Genomic DNA, 13,187 nt, shown 5'->3' with positions numbered 1-13,187 from the left:
ATTGATAGAGGGCATATCCAGGAAGGCCTGCCCTTCCAGGGAGTCTGGGTTTGCATTAGTGTATTTCTGAGTAGCTCAATCAAATGGCCCTGAAACAGAGTGGGATTTTTGTTCTTCCCCTGGGTTACTTCTCTAACCTTGTCATAATTAGCTGGCTTAAACACACACTTTTAACTATCTTTTTTTAAACAAGTTACCATGTGATTTCTGTGTTTGAGATCTTGGGGATCACCTTCGATAATCCCCTTGGGAGTCTATATCTGGGATCACAGCTTCACCTATATGCTAAACGGCATGATCCCGGTTATAACAGCCATTCTACCAGCATATTTATGGGCACTGCCCAGAATCCTTTGTTTTTTCCTACAGTACAGCAGGTTGACAATAATATTTGTAAATTATACGAAGTTAAGTCAAAGGACATGATCAACTTAATAAACTCCTGTATAAACGTCCCTGGATCCTCTGAAAGCTGGCCATTTTTTTTCTCCTAAAGCTAAATCAGACATAGAAAAAGGTACATGTACTCTGATTGTTCCCTCATCTCTGTCACCTACATCACACAATGGACCCAAGTTCTATTCTGGGGGCTATTTAGGGCCCCACTTCTGGTGGTACTGGTTGTGCTTACTTCTTTGGCAGCAAGAGGAAGTGGCTAGCTGGATAAGAGGGAGGGGTGCCTGATGACCTTAGGGTGGAATCCTGTGCTGGAGAAATGGTGGAGTCTCACCTCAGAATTGGAATACTAACACAGCTATGAGGAGGGCATGGGCCTTCTATGGGGAGCAGCTAGGAGGGATCATCTAAGATATCAGGCGTGGCTTCTTGGTGCCTGGGAAAAACGTGAGTCAGACACATTCTATAATTATCCTTTAAGTCAGGATCCTAGTAGAGGACCATGAAAGCCTGTAAATAAGAACCTTTTCTCCATTTTACTTCTTTTTTACAAAGTACATCTAATCGTAAAGTAGTCTGATAACATAAAGAGCCATTTTTAGGTCCAATTGTTTGTTCTCCCAATTTGTATTGGACTCAAACGGTGTTGCAATAGAAGATGAGTTTTTTTTTTTTCTTTTTCAGTCATTTAATTTAAATTATCTCCAATTGCCTAAAAGAACTCACCACAGTGGTGAGTTCTTCGGGATGCTTGCCGTTGCCCCATGTCTAAGAAGGACCTCTAATTGACACAGAGGCTTTTCTCAGTGTAGCAAGAGCTCCATTATTTTCCCCTGCAAATTCTCACCTCCTGTAACAAAGCGTTCTGAAAGTGGATTATGAAAAATGAGTGGGCCATAGATTACTGCTTTCTCCAGTGAACAGTATATGACAAAAGATGTATTTTTATGTATGCAAAGTACAAAACAAAAAATTTAAGTACAATGATGATAAGAAAATGCTGTTACGGAAAATTACAAATTTAGGGTAGAAAACAAGAAAAGGCCAAGGCCAAGAATCCCCTTGGGTGGGACTCTAACCCACAATTCTAGAAGGAATTCAATGCCCAAAACCCTGGAATGTGTGGGGAGAGTGGCAAACAGTACCAAATGACAAGTAACTCAGCGTACCCAAGTATTGTTCAAGGAGAGTTCCCATACCAGATGCCGAAAATCCTAGAGTATCTGGGGGACAACCGATGGTAAAACCCAATTGCCAAATTGAGGTGAGAGAATAATGTGACTCTGACATCCCAGAATCAACACAATGGAGGCCCTCTCATAACCAAGTGCCCTGCCTTAAATAATTGCCCAAATACAGTTAGCAGGGAGCCAAAGCAAAAACTGCAAACAAAGCGTACATTTCACTGTGGAAAAAGCAATGACATTAGGGGAGAAAGGACTGAGAGAATGGGCGACAAGTATGTAGTTGGTCAGGCGTGCTTCTATCCAAGGCACCCAAATGGCAACGGACTTTGAAGTGACCATGTACCCAGAGTACTTATTTCCCTGTTCACTCGATATCCAAGGGGGAATAGAAGGGACACTCACCCATCACCCCGGGCTGAAATAGTGCTGAGCCGTCTCCCACTTGGGGCCTGGGTGAAGGTTTTCCTAGCTTGGGTGAGTTTTGCTGCTGCAAAGGGATTGGTGCACAGACTGCTGACCTGCCAAGTGGAGTGCTGGGTCTCACACGAGGTGGTGGCACTGCGGCTGCTGGCCTGTTCACTCAGCAACACTGCTTTTGCCTGTCAGGAAAGATGATGGCTCAGAAATGAGTCTTCAGCTAGTGTTATAGCTGTGCAGTGTTAGCAGCTCTTCAGTGTTTTGGCCTCTGTGTTACATAGCTGCAGCTTCTGTTGCTGATTTCACCTTGCTGCTTCACCACCAGCCTCTGGTTGTCTTCTCAGGCCACACATTTGGGCTCTAGATGATGCAGAGCAGTGAATTAGCCCTGGAGGGTTCTCAGCTTCACCCAGAAAAGACTTCAAGAAAGAGCTGGCAGTGGAAGCAGGTACCACATAGGCTGGCCAGGCACCGTGGCACTGCACTGCACTTGTTGGAGTGGCAGTGCACAGCAGAATGACTGCTCCTTGTGAAGCAGGGCTAACCCACAGACAGTGCACCTGGAGTAGTGGCATATGCGCTATTGGCTGGCAGTATTGATACCCACTTTTAATTACATACGAACAAACGGGCAAGTTTTTCAGCAATCTCTAGGAAAGTGGTGATAACACACAGATGTTGCTGTTCCATTTGTAAACTGTCACGGCACTGATGGGACTGTTTATGCTGATGGACAGCTAGGGAAGGTACAGGTTGCCTTCAGCACCATTTGCTGGTTCTGGCCAGTTTCTTCATTTCATCCGTTGGGACTGGGAAAGAAGTCCTGCTGGTCTCCTACCTCATCATGAGAATGAGTAGAGAAGGGCTAAATATATGTGCTGTGGAATTTTCAGAGAGGGCGTTTTAGAAGTGATATGGCTTGAGCTGTACTATGACAGATGGGGAGAACTTGGGTGGATGAGGGGTAAATGGAAAACTTTGTGGGATTACCCAACAGCACAAAGCATAGAGGTGGTACTTTAGGAAGCAACGTCAGGGAGATTGATAGTGCAAGAAGGAGACATGAGTGACTGGAACAAAGGACCTGCCCTGGAAAGTTACGAGATGTGAGAAGCAGGTACAGCTTCAAACCCAAGCAATGGACTGTTGTCAGTTCTTAAACTGGAAGTGCCATGATAGTAATATGGTCTTCTGAGAAATTAACTTGAGCTGGGATTACAGGCAAGATGATTGGCTAGGAGAGAGTTGTGGACATTATGCACTAGATGAAGTCGGGTGAATGGGGGTGGTAATAAGGGAGTGAATGGAGAAATACAGTCTAAGTAATTAAGCTATATTTCACTGATACTTATTTCTTATTTACAAATACAGTACAGCAATTAACTCATTCCAGAAACAGTAATTAGCAATCAGGTTAAATTACTTGATTACCTCTTTTACATTTAATTAACAACATTTTAAGAAAACTGCTTTCTAAGATGTTTTATAGACTATATCATTTCTTTTTTGCTTTTCCCTTATTCTTTTTCTCTCCCTCTCCCTACTTCAGCCCATTTTCTCCATCCCACTCTTTTCTACTTTCCCTTCTGAAAGAACAAAACTTTAGGGTGGATTTTACTAAAGTAAAATCAATGAAATTAATCATGATTTTATGGAAGTATCATATAAATGTGATTTAAAAGTCACATAGGCTGGCCAGGCACTGTGGCTCACACCTGTAATCCCAGCACTTTGGGAGGCCTAGGTGGGTGGATCACTTGAGGTCAGGAGTTGGAGACCAGCCTGGCCAACATGGCAAAACCCTGTCTCTACTAAAAAAATACAAAAATGAGCTGGGCATGGTGGTGTGCACTGTAATTCCAGCTACTCGGGTGGCTGAGACATGAGAATCATTTGAGCCCAGGAGGCAGAGGTTGCAGTGTGCTGAGATCTTGCCTCTGCACTCAAGCCTGGGTGACACAGTGAGACTCTGTCTCAAAAAAGAAAAAGAAATCACATAGGCTTAAAGAGAAAACAAAAGAAAACAAAACAAAACAAAAATCCCCAGTAATCCTTAATACTTCTCTCATTCTTCCCACCCCAATCCTGTCCTACTTCTAAAAAGGCAATCATTTCCAACTGTTCCAGTTTTTCCTTTTGATAGCTCTGTGCTTATAAAGTTATTTCTTGATTTTTAAATTGTTCATGTTACCCACTGACTTATCGTTTTGTTGGTTGAGAATTTGTTTTTCTAGATCTGGCATCCAGAAATCTCAAATATTTTCCCTTCATTTTAATTACAAGGTTGTATTACATGTGTGTGTTAAATTAGTGGTTTTTACATTTATAATAACTAAGTGATTATTGTTTGAACCAAAACACATGATTTTTTGCCTTTCTTGTACATTAAAAAAGTCCTAGAATTCTTTCCTTTTTTGTTTGGTTTTACTAAATCTTTCACTATTTGTTCTCAAATGTTATAAATGATCTTTTAATTTTTATTTATTTATTTATTTGTTTGAGACTGAGTCTCACTCTGTTGCCTAGGCTGAAATGCAGTGGTATGAACATATGAACATGGCTCACTGGCAACTTTGACTTCCTAGGCTCAAGTGATCTTCTCACCTCAGCCTCCCAAGTTTCCAGGACTACAGGCATGCACCACCATGCCTGGCTAATTTATAAAAAACTTTTTGTAGAGACAAGGTCTTGTCATGTTGTCCAGGCTTGTCTTGAAATACTGGGCTCAAGTGATCCTCCTGCCTTGGCCTTCCAGATGCTGAGATTACAGGCAAGCAGCTGTGCCTGGCCTCAATAACCTTTTTAAACGGTCAAATTCATAAAATAATCTATTAGCTACATTGAACTATTTTGTTTTTGTTTTGGGCTTGGTAATGTTCCTGTTGTAACCCTTTGTTCTCCTTCATCAGTTTTAACTGTCACTTCTAGGCCAGGTAACTGTCATCCTGGAACTGTTTTTTACACTTTTATGTATTAGGTGTCTGTGTTACCTGCACCCAGTACGTTCCTAGGAAAGGGTTCCCGGGAAAGTTTTTCAACTCCTTACATGCCTGAAATGTCTTTGTTCTACTATCCTGTGTAATTGATAGTTTGATTTAGAATAGGCAGCTTCTCAGAACTTCAAAGCTCTATGATCTTGCGGTGTTTCTTTTGGCAAATCAGAGTCCAGGCTGATGGTTGGTGCTTCTTTACTCAGAACGTCTTGTGATCACGTTGTTGTATATCTATATGCCTTTGCACACTGGTCTTTCCGCTTGGTACTTTTTTTTCTTTTTCTTTTATTGTTACTATCGTGATATTCTTTCCTGTGATTTCTGTCTTCATTACTGAAACTTCTATTGGAAAAATGCTGGCCATCCTGGATTGAGTCTCTAGTATTCTATTTCTTGATATTTCCCATTTCCTTTTGTTTCTGATGAGTTACTTAGTGTCATTTTTAATTATGATTTTCATAATTTTTAGAGACTCTTTATTCTGTGCCTATTCCTATTGTATGGAATTCTATTTTTGTTTTATTAGTTATGTAAATTACATATTTAATATATTAATTTATATTTTGTTGAAATCATTCTCACTCTCCGCATTGTCTTTGTTTCTACCTGTTTTCCTTTTTTTCTGTTTCTTTTGGTCTTTTTCATGTTGAGGCATTTCTCATATATTAAATAATGGTGAAATACTAATTTTAAGAATAAAATACTAAGAGCTGATAACTGTTGATACCTCTTAGGTAGGATTTGTTTTTTGGTGAATTTCACTATGGAATGATGAGGAGAAGGCCTCTCCGTTTTTAATTATCTGGTGATATTTTCTCAGGGAGTAGAAGGAACTGATTGAAGGTAGATCTGGGACAGGAAGAGAATGAAATTCCCACAAGTCAGTTTGTAAACTTCACCTAATTCCCTTGATTGAACTTTGCATTTCATGCTCCCAAGTTTGAGGTACTCTGGTTTAGTCTTTCTAGGACATGTACCTCCACTCTTTTTTTGTGGGGGAGGTGAGAAGGGAGACCAGTCTTCTGGTTCTGCAGTCAGAGAAGGAGACCTTATTCAAACATTCAAGTGTCTTATTCTTAGCCCCTGCAGTTTTCTCCTGATTTTCATAATACCTGGTAACGCCACTTACTGACCCCTGGGGGGATTCTGCGGTGAAACCGACATTCCTTATTGATGACTTCCTCTGCAGGCTCTTATGTTGTACTGTGTGCTCTGCTAATTCGGTTACCTTTCTTCTACCCGTTTTCTGTCTTGTAGCAGGTGTTTTTGTTTCTTATTGATTGATTTTCTTTTTGTTTTGTAGACAGAGTTTCGCTCTGTTTTTCATGCTGGAGTGCAGTGGAGCAATCTTGGCTTACTACAGCCTCTACCTCATGGGCTCAAGCAATCCTCCCCCCTCAGCCTCTGGAGTAGCTGATACTACAGGTGTGTGCTACCACACCTGGCAAAGTTTTAAATGTTTTGTAGAGATGGGGTTTCACTATGCTGGCCAGGTTGATTTACGGATATGTAAACTCTTGAATATTGTGATTTCTTTCCTGTTCTTTTTGTGTTCATGCGTAGTACTTTTTTGAAATTTCTGTATTCTTATTTTAGTTGGATTTGGGGATGGGAAGAGGTAAAGATGTATTTAACCAGAAATTACTCTTTATTTTCAAAGAGAAGAGTAAGGAGAACAAAGTAAGAAGCACAAAATATAATCTGTTTATTATTCATTAAACAGATTAGTTTTTGTTGGTTCACAAACTTCATTATATAATGTGGGATAATGTCCTTTCTGTAAGTTTTGCTCTAGATAATTTGGACCCGATTAGAATAGCAATAACATAATCATGAAGCGATGATAAGTATAAATGAGGACCAGCTATGTGGCACTCACTTGTTCCGGGAGGCAGCAGTTGAGGAAGGGTTTACAGTGTACCTACATAAACTGGTTCCTTGTGTTCATATCTTTCCTCAGAACACCTTCTGCATCTTCAAACTCAGCTGCACTTTTTCCTTCCCCTTCCTCCTCACTCTTTTCCGTGCCACGTTCTTCATCAGTTTCAGTTTGGAAACTCCATTGCTGCTTCCCCCAACACACTGTCACATAAGTTGCCTTGCGTGTACATTCCGATTAGAAGCAGTGACAACTAGTTTTTTATTTTTATTTTTTGAGACCAAGTTTTGCTCTTGTCGCCCAGGCTGGAGTGCAGTGGTGCGATCTCTGCTTGCTGCGACCTCCGCTTCGCGGGTTCAAGCGATTCCCCTGCCTCAGCCTCCTGAGTAGCTGGGACTACAGGTGCGCTCCACCATACCTGGCTAATTTTTTGTGTTTTAGTAGAGACACGGTTTCACCATGTTTATCAGGATGGTCTCTGTCTCCTGACCTCATGATTCGCCTGCCTTGGCCTCCCAAAGTATAGGGATAACAGATGTGAGCCACTGTGCCCTGCCTTTTTTCTTTTTTTAAGATGGGATCTTGCTCTGTCGCCCAGACTGGAGTCTAGTGGTTCAATCTCTGCTCACTGCAACCTCCACCTCTTGGGTTCAAGCAATTCTCCTGCCTCAGGCTCCCGAGATTACAGGGATTACAGGCACCCGTCATCATGTCTGGCTAATTTTTGTATTTTTGTACAGACAGGGTTTCACTGTATTGGCTAGGCTTGTCTTGAACCCCTGACCTCAGGTGATTTGCCCGCCTCAGCCTCGAAAAGTGCTGGCATTACAGGGGTGAGTCACAGTGCCCGGCCAGTGACAAGTGTAATTTTAAAGGGAATGAAGAGGCAGTTTCTGGGTTTTTACCAATAATTTACATTAAAATAATATAAGGCGTTGATTGTTTATACCTTGGTAAGATCTAGGATGTGGATTATTGTGTCCAGTGTGGGATTAGTAGATTAATTTACAGCTACTTGTTGCAATAGCAAGAAGTTTCCAGAGATGGATACATAGTTTAGAAGGTTGTGAGCAGGACATGATTGCTCTCTCATTTCAATGCCTCTTTGGGCCTCATAATTTAAAAGGACTCACATTCCACAGATAAACATTATTTTCCTTTCTCAACATTCTGTTTTTTTCCTTAGGTCTATATGATGAAATCCCACATTCTAAGATATCATTTTTCTCTATATATTTTTATCTTATTTTGTCCTTCTAGAGCAATAGTTCTGAGTCAAATGACATTGGGACATAGTTTGGTGAGAATAATTGTAGCTCCTTAAACCTCAAATTAAAGAAAAGTTAACATAATTGTGAGCACATTTTGACATGTTCTCTGAAGCCTTTCAGCTTAGGGCATTTAACAAAACGTTGAAATAGTAAATTACAAAAGAATTAAAATGCTTCACCAATTCTTGCCTTGCTGATGTCATCATGTTCTTGCAGCATAAAGCTAGAAGTGAAAGAGAAATGCTTTTATACATTGCCGAATCAAATGTAAATATGTGCAATCTTTCTGGAAGCAATTTAGAGTATGTATCAACAGTTTTTAAAAGGTTCCTACCTTCTGACCTAGACATCTAATTTTAGAATTCTCTCCAAGAAGGAAATCAGAGATGTTAAAACCACAGATAACTTTTCAAAATGATTTTGTTCATTATAAACTATGTAAACACAAAATTGGAAACAACCTAAACTGATACAGTGGGAGAACTATAAATAAATTTTGGTAAAACTGTATGATGGGGTATTATATAGCCCTTAAACATTATGCTTTTAAAGGGTACATAACATACCATACGGAATTTCTGATGTGTTAAGTGAAAAAACAGAATGCAGAATTGTACTCATAGTATAGTATAAAGTGGGTTAAAATTAATGTACATATGCACAGAAAAAAACTTAGGAAAAAATAAATCGAGCTGCAGATAGTTTTGTCTCTGCATTATTAAATTATAGACAATTTAAATGTTCTCACTAATGCTTTTGTACAATTTCCAGATTTTATAAAGTAACTATATATTACTTTAGAAATATAAGCTGGGTGGTCGAGATCATCCTGGCCAGCATGGTGAAATCCCGTCTCTTTCTCTCTCTCTCTCTCTCTTTCTCTCTCTCTCTATATATATAAATTAGCCAGGTGTGGTGGCATACACCTGTAGAGATCATGCTGGCCAGCATGGTGAAACCCCATGTCTATATATATATGTATAACACTAATACTACAGGTATTATATTTATATATAAATAAATTAGCCAGGCGTGGTGGCCCACACCTGAGGCAGGGGAATTGCTTCGCTTGAACCTGGGAGTTGGAGGTTGCAGTGAGTAGATCGCGCCCCTGCACTCCAGTCTGGCGTCAGAGCAAGACTCCCTCTAAAAAAAAAAAAAAAAAGAATACAGAAAGCACATAGCTTGATATATAGAGTCTATAAAAATACTTATAATAAAATACTTATAATAAAAATATAAAGCCTATAAAAATACTTAGAAAGAAAAACAGAAAAAAGAAATCTTACCAGTTTGCTGGTGACAGTAAGTAAGGCTAAGATATTTTAGTTCTTCCCTACCTTCATATCACCATTTGGGAATGGTGCTAAGAGGATAACATTGGTCTCTTTACTGCACTGGATTGTTATTAACAATTTTCTAATTTAGGAAAAGGTACTGACTCCTGTCATTTTTATTGCCTCCTTCCTTCAGTTACCTGTCGGCTCTCCCATCTTCTATACCTTAAACATGACTATTGAACTGCCATAAATATGATTTATGTTGCTAATGTACATTTTATTATTTTTATTTTATTTTATTTTTGAGACAGGGTCTCACTCTGATGCCTAAACTAGAGTGCAGTGGCACAATCACAGCTCACTGCAGTCCCAGTCCCCCTGGGCTCAGGTGATCCTTCCACCTCAGCCTCCTAAGTAGCTGGGACTACAGTCATATGGCACCATACACAGCTAATTTTTATACTTTTTGTAGAGACAGGGTTTCAACATGTTGCTCAGGCAGACCTCAAATGCCTGGGCTCAAATGTTTCACCCACTTTAGCCTCTCAGAGTGCTGGGAATACCAGTTTAAAACATGCATTGGCAAGCCAGATGTGAACCACCACGTCTGGCTTGCTAATGCATGCTTTAAATTTGTGTATTTTTATTTACAATGCAACTTTAAAGAAATTGGAACTGTTTTCTGACATGTTTTTAAAAACATTGTTAAAGGTTTCCTAGTGACAAATGTTATATATGAGAAAAGTTAGAGGTGCGTAATTGGGTTTTAGGAATAAAAAATATGGGGAAAAATCATCCTGGTTACCTGTAATTAATATTGGTATAGCATCTGGACTTTTTTTTAAAGTAAACAGTCATTTTAATGTAATTTAATTACTAATTGCAGTGATTTTAAACACCTGAGCTTCCTTTTCACTATCTATAAAAAACTCTTTATAAAATAGTAATTGGCCTGGCACAGTGACTCACACCCGTAATTCCAGCACTTTGGGAGGCCGAGGTGGGCAGATCACCTGTGGTCAGGAGTTCAAGATCAGCCTGGCTAACATGGCAAAACCCCATCTCTACTAAAAATCCAAAAATCAGTCAGGCGTGGTGGCACATGCCTGTAATCTCAGCTACTTGGGAGGCTGAGGTAGGAGAATTGCTGGAACCTGAGGGGTGAAGGTGGCAGTGAGCCGAGATTCCAGCCTGGGCAACAAGCACTCCAGCCTGGGCAACAAGAGCAAAACTCTCTCTCAAAAGAAAAGGAAAAAAATTAATGTATGCATAATGTTGAAATGGAATGAAATAGGTGGGATGTAGATATTACTTAACACTTTTATAAATTTCAGCTACACCAAATTATTTTAGAATATAAAGTATATAAGCAGCACTGCCAGTTCTGAGAGTATAATTTTAATGATAGAATATTTTAAAATAATTATTCTACAACATAAAAATTTTAAATTTAAAACACAGATAATTTGGTCAAATTAATAATACATCTGTAAGGTGGGGCAATAGATACTGTCTTCGTTTGTTTTCTGTTGTTTATAACAGAGTGCCTGAAACTGGGTAATTTTTAAAGAGAAGGAATTTATTTCTTAAAGTCGTGGAGGCTGAGAAGACCAAAGTCAAAAGGCTGCATCTGGTGAAAGTCCTGAGCCTGTGTAGGGCACTCTATGAGGAAACCTGCTAGCCCAGGTCTCTTTTTCTCATCTTTTCAAGCCAGCAGGTGCACTCCTATGATAATCCATGAATCCACTAATTTATGAATGGTTAATCCATTCATGAGGGCGGAACCCTATGACCCAATCAACTCTTAAAGGCACTGTGTCTCAGTAATGCCATACTGGGGATTAAATTTCAACATGAGTTTTGGAGGGGACAAATATCCAAACCATAGCAAATACTATACTCTTGAATATTCAAGAGATGGAACTATGCTAGTTTTTTTTCTGTAATCAATGGGCAAGCATTTATTAAGCATCCAGGAGCAAATCCTTGATCACTCTATAAAAAATGAAATTATAAAACATATTGGCTGTTTTTGATATGATTATCATAAAATTTTGGAAGACTGCAGTAATTATAGAGCAATGTTAAAATAGTGCTTAAGGTCAGGGGCAAAGATTATGTTTGGCATAGCTTCAATAATGAAATACGGTACCTTAAAGAATACAGGTATTTCTAGTTTCACCACTCCTCCCAATAGATTAAAGAATCTTATGTTTGATCTAATTGAATTGATTAGTATCATGTGTGTTAATTTACAGTCTTGGAAGGGAGCTTTTAACTTTTGCATTTTACATTTAACGCATACAACTTTACATTTTCATCCACTGAAATGAGGATGGCCAAATAAGTATCCTCACTGCTGCAGGGCATAGATTTCTTTTCTTAATTGTAGCTCCTGATATGCCAGAAAGTTGTCACATACTTTGGTTCCTTCTGGACTCAAATCTTATTTGTGACTCTGTTTTCCCATTTGGTGTTCTCTCAAGGCTTTGAATCTGTCCCCAGATTTAGTTGTTAAATAAGCAATTTTTTTTCTTTTGTGTTTTTTAGGAGGCCAAGGGAAGAAAAGGATAATTTAAATGAAATTTAGTTTATATAAAGGAAACGATTGAAAACACAGTAAGTTTTAATCTTTAGACCACTGATCTGCTTTATCCAGGATAAAGGCAGAGATTCAACCAAGTCTTTACTTACAATGAGGTGTAAGAAATTTTTAAAGTATGCTTATTGTATGTCCCATTGAGTAGTCTGTTTATAAAGAAAATTTTATCGGCCGGGCGCGGTGGCTCACGCCTGTAATCCCAGCACTTTGGGAGGCCGAGGCGGGTGGATCACGAGGTCAAGAGATCGAGACCATCCTGGTCAACACGGTGAAACCCCGTCTCTACTAAAAATACAAAAAATTAGCTGGGCATGGTGGTGCGTGCCTGTAATCCCAGCTACTCAGGAGGCTGAGGCAGGAGAATTGCCTGAACCCAGGAGGCGGAGGTTGCAGTGAGCCGAGATCGCGCCATTGCACTCTAGCCTGGGTAACAAGAGTGAAACTCTGCCTCAAAAAAAAAAAAAAAAAAGAAAATTTTATCGTATTGTTTATCTTTTTGGGGAAGTTGTTTACTTCTTTTTTCTTTAAAAATAAGCAATTAATCTAATAACTTTATAGCATTTAAATAATCATAAAATATATGTAATAAAATAACTGCTATATGTTCTCTGTATTTTTATCTATTAACTATGGATTGCTTTTAAAAAATATGCCTTGAATAATAAAGGATTCCATAGTACATTTTAAACATTATATGCCTTCTTTGTTTTTGATGAGATAGCAGTCTAAATTTTTTTAGTCTGCTCTTGGGTTTAAATGCAGATAAGTTCATTCAGTTTTCTATTGGTGCTTTATTTGATACTACCAACTTTTTGTTTGCTAATGTATGACATGTTTAACCCAAGCTACTCTTTGGTTAGTGTGTGGCTAACGTATTAACAGATACTGTGGACTTTGTACATATTCCTTCACATAAATTATTCAGATAATTGTTTGTACTGGGAAAATGTTATTTATCTAAACTCAGCATATCATTTAAAATAAAGTGGTTTATGAGAATGAGCTGGATATAGTTGTTAGAATATTAGAATCAGGTCTAACCTGACTAAAAGGTATATTTCAGACAGACAAAAGCCATGCGCTTTTTGAGTGTAGTGAAGCTAAGAGAGCCCATGCTACTGCATCCAAATCGACTGTTAACTACCATATTAATGGGTGATCA

The 13,187-nt window shown here is 39.0% G+C and overlaps 1 protein-coding gene across 10 annotated transcripts in view; it reads left to right on the top strand.

Moving 5' to 3' along the window:
- The window catches only part of NAALADL2 (N-acetylated alpha-linked acidic dipeptidase like 2), a 1,449,120-nt gene that overhangs the window by 111,609 nt on the left and 1,324,324 nt on the right, over positions 1-13,187 (top strand). For 4 of the 10 annotated variants that reach the window (XM_054246904.2, XM_054246900.2, XM_054246902.2 and 1 more), the window contains one exon: positions 11,974-12,042. The exons of 3 other annotated variants lie outside the window; for them this stretch is intronic. The gene's annotated coding sequence lies outside the window, so the exon portion shown is untranslated. Of the gene's footprint in view, positions 1-619; positions 844-6,296; positions 6,419-10,965; positions 11,141-11,973; positions 12,043-13,187 lie in introns of those variants that run through there. 3 more of the 10 variants (XM_054246901.2, XM_054246905.2, XM_054246908.2) reach the window with 3 other exon arrangements.

The sequence above is a fragment of the Callithrix jacchus genome, chromosome 17 (assembly GCF_049354715.1).
Source record: "Callithrix jacchus isolate 240 chromosome 17, calJac240_pri, whole genome shotgun sequence".
In the NCBI taxonomy this organism is placed as follows: Eukaryota; Metazoa; Chordata; class Mammalia; order Primates; family Cebidae; genus Callithrix; species Callithrix jacchus.
Note: the sequence above shows the minus strand (reverse complement) of the source record. Positions and strands in the feature narration are given on the sequence as shown.